The 4117-nt window shown below is 47.4% G+C and overlaps 1 protein-coding gene across 1 annotated transcript in view; it reads right to left on the bottom strand.

Annotated features, from left to right (window-relative positions):
- Positions 1-4109: 4109 nt before the first annotated feature.
- pcsk2 (proprotein convertase subtilisin/kexin type 2) overlaps positions 4110-4117 on the bottom strand; it is a 115707-nt gene continuing 115699 nt past the window's right edge. The window contains exon 12 of the mRNA XM_061934969.1: positions 4110-4117. This exon is cut by the window's right edge and continues 835 nt beyond it. The gene's annotated coding sequence lies outside the window, so the exon portion shown is untranslated.

Raw genomic sequence — 4117 nt, forward strand, 5'->3', positions numbered from 1 at the left:
GGAAGAGAACGAGAGAGGTGCGCAGGGGGCGATCGAAGCGGGAGCATTTTGGTGACGTACAGTTACAGTCGTGGTCAAAAGTTTACATACACTTGTAAAGAACATCATGTCATGGCTGTCTTGAGTTTCCAATAATATCGAAAACTCTTATTTTTGTTGTGATAGAGTGATTGGAGCACATACTTGTTGGTCACAAAAAATATTCATGAAGTTTGGTTATTTTATGAATTTATTATGGGTCTACTGAAATTGTGAGGGTCAAAAGTATACATACAGCAATGTTAATATTTGCTTACATGTCCCTTGGCAAGTTTCACTGCAAAAAGGCACTTTTGGTTGCCATCCACAAGCTTCTGCTTGAATTTCTGACCACTCCTCTTGACAAAATTTGGTGCAGTTCAGCTAAATTTGTTGGTTTTCTGACATGGACTTGTTTCTTCAGCATTGTCCGCACGTTTAACCAAATGTTTCATCCAACCACAGAACGTTCCTCCAGAAGTCCATGTGATGTCAGATGAAACAAAAATTGAGCTGTTTGGCCACAATACCCAGCAATATGTTTGGAGGAGAAAAAGTGAGGCCTTTAATCCCAAGAACACTATAACTACCGTCAAGCATGGTGGTGGTAGTATTATGCTCTGGGGCCTGTTTTGCTGTCAATGGAACTGGTGCTTTACAGAGAGTAAATTGGACCATGAAAAAGGAGGATTACCTCCAAATTCTTCAGGACAACCTAAAATCATCAGCCCGGAGGTTGGGTCTTGGGCGCAGTTGAGTGTTCCAACAGGACAATGACCCCAAACTAGATATGTCCGATAATGGCTTTTTTGCCGATATCTGATATTCCGATATTGTCCAACTCTTAATTACCGATACCGATATATACAGTCGTGGAGTTAACACATTAGTATGCCTAATTTTGCTGTGATGCCCCGCTGGATGCATTAAACAATGTAACAAGGTTTTCCAAAATAAATCAACTCAAGTTATGGAAAAAAAAATGCCAACACGGCACTGCCATATTTATTATTGAAGTCACAAAGTGCATTCTTTTTTTTTTTTACATGCCTCAAAACAGCAGCTTGGAATTTGGGGCATGTTCTCCCTGAAAGAGCATGTGGAGGTTGAGGTGGGCGGAGTTGGGGTGGGCGGGATTGTGGTGGGGAGGAGGGTGGAGTTAATGCTGCAAGGGTTTCTGGGTATTTGTTCTGTTGTGTTTATGCTGTGTTACGGTGCGGATGTTCTCCCAAAATGTGTTTGTCATTCTTGTTTGGTGTGGGTTCACAGTGTGGCGCATATTTCTAACAGTGTTAAAGTTGTTTATACGGCCACCCTCAGTGTGACCTGTATGGCTATTGACCAAGTATGCATTGCATTCACTTGTGTGTGTGAAAAGCCGTAGACATTATGTGACTGGGCCGGCACGCAAAGGCAGTGCCTTTAAGGTTTATTGGCGCTCTGTACTTCTCCCTACGTCCGTGCACACAGCGGCGTTTTAAAAAGTCATAAATTGTACTTTTTGAAACCGATACCGATAATTTCCGAAATTGCATTTTAAAGCATTTATCTACCCCAAACACAAGTCAAAAGTGGTAAAGGAATGGCTAAATCAGGCTAGAATGAAGGTTTTAGAATGGCCTTCCCAAAGTCCTGACTTAAACGTGTGGACAATGCTGAAGAAACAAGTCCATGTCAGAAAACCAACAAATTTAGCTGAACTGCACCAATTTTGTCAAGAGGAGTGGTCAAAAATTCAAGCAGAAGCTTGTGGACGGCTACCAAAAGTGCCTTATTGCAGTGAAACTTGCCAAGGGACACGTAACCAAATATCAACATTGCTGTATGTATACTTTTGACCCAGCACATTTGCTCACATTTTCAGTAGACCCATAATAAATTCATAAAAGAACCAAACTTCATGAATGTTTTTTTTTGTGACAAACAAGTATGTGCTTGTCACGATTGGGTCGCATCTTACTGCGGGGTTCGTTCCTCCGGGGATGCAGACGGACCACTCCGGACAGGACGTGCGGGTAGGAACATGATTTATTTATCGAAATCAAACAAGTACCAAAAACGGAAAACAAGCCAGAGGACACTAAAGCTAACACTTGGAATAGACTAGAGATTAGGAATACTCACGTAACTGTGGCAAGAAGCAAACAATGAAACCAGACCGAGCGTGGCGAACAAGGTGAATAAATAGCTCTCTGATTAGTGGTTGACAGCAGCTGAGCGTGCCGACCACTAACCAGAGGCAGGTGAACCCGATTAATCCCCATGGAAACTAAAACAAATCCAGAGGTGCACAAACAGGAACTCATGAACATGATCCGGGCCACGGATCATGACAGTGCTCCAATCACCCAACACAAAAAAAATATAAGAGTTGTAGAAGTTAAATTGGAAACTCAAGACAGCCATGACATTATGTCTGTTACGGCTCAGACTCCAGCCAACGCCACTCATCTGTCTGTGCGCTCCAGTTAGAGCACCAACGGGCGTTACCTCTGCACGGCTGCAGGAGATCTGTAATCAGCGCACCTGCCTGGGATGAACGAGCTGCCTTCATAAGCTCGCACAACCTGCCATGCCGCGCCGGAGTATAATCTTCTGTTGGCGTACAACCTCCGTTCCCGCGTTTGACGTTGCTGTGCGTCTTGTCGTCGTTCCCCTGCTTCCCGGACTGCCTCTTCGATCTCGACCTCCCACTTGGACACGTTCCTCTCGACGCCTCTCGCTCGCCCTGGATCATCTGCCTGCCCAATGGACTGTCTTCCTGCCTTGTCCCTCCTCTCGCCCAACACAACACTAGGTAACACACACTACAGCTAATCACACACCTAGCTACGCACCACATACACTTCTGGATCTAGTTCACACTCCATTTCCTTAGTTTATATTATTATTGATTGATTATTATATTATTATTATTATTATTATATTATTAATATACTCCTCAGCCTTCCCGGTAAGGTCTATTCAGGTGTACCGGAGAGGAGGCTACGCCGGATAGTCGAACCTCGGATTCAGGAGGAACAGTGTGGTTTTCGTCCTGGTCGTGGAACTGTGGACCAGCTCTATACTCTCGGCAGGGTCCTTGAGGGTGCATGGGAGTTTGTCCAACCAGTCTACATGTGCTTTGTGGACTTGGAGAAGGCATTGGACCGTGTCCCTCGGGAGGTCCTGTGGGGAGTGCTCAGAGAGTATGGGGTATCGGACTGTCTGATTGTGGCTGTCCGCTCCCTGTACGATCAGTGTCAGAGCTTGGTCCGCATTGCCGGCAGTAAGTCGGACACGTTTCCAGTGAGGGTTGGACTCCGCCAAGGCTGCCCTTTGTCACCGATTCTGTTCATAACTTTTATGGACAGAATTTCTAGGCGCAGTCAAGGCGTTGAGGGGATCTCGCTGGATCGGTTCGCAGCCGAGTGTGAATCGACTGGGATGAGAATCAGCACAACCAAGTCCGAGTCCATGGTTCTCGCCCGGAAAAGGGTGGAGTGCCATCTCCGGGTTGGGGAGGAGACCTTGCCCAAAGTGGAGGAGTTCAAGTACCTCGGAGTCTTGTTCACGAGTGAGGGAAGAGTGGATCGTGAGATCGACAGGCGTATCTGTGCGGCATCTTCAGTAATGCGGACGCTGCATCGATCCGTTGTGGTGAAGAAGGAGCTGAGCCGGAAGGCAAAGCTCTCAATTTACCGGTCGATCTACGTTCCCATCCTCACCTATGGTCATGAGCTTTGGGTTATGACCGAAAGGACAAGATCACGGGTACAGGCGGCCGAAATGAGTTTCCTCCGCCGGGTGGCGGGGCTCTTCCTTAGAGATAGGGTGAGAAGCTCTGCCATCCGGGGGGAGCTCAAAGTAAAGCCGCTGCTCCTCCACATCGAGAGGAGCCAGATGAGGTGGTTCGGGCATCTGGTCAGGATGCCACCCGAACGCCTCCCTAGGGAGGTGTTTAGGGCACCACGACACGTGTTTAGGGCACCAGGACACGTTGGGAAGACTATGTCTCCCGGCTGGCCTGGGAACGCCTCGGGATCCCCCGGGAGGAGCTGGACGAAGTGGCTGGGGAGAGGAAAGTCTGGGCTTCCCTGCTTAGGCGACCCGACCTCGA

The sequence above is a fragment of the Nerophis lumbriciformis genome, linkage group LG02 (genome assembly GCF_033978685.3).
Source record: "Nerophis lumbriciformis linkage group LG02, RoL_Nlum_v2.1, whole genome shotgun sequence".
Classification (NCBI taxonomy): Eukaryota; Metazoa; Chordata; class Actinopteri; order Syngnathiformes; family Syngnathidae; genus Nerophis; species Nerophis lumbriciformis.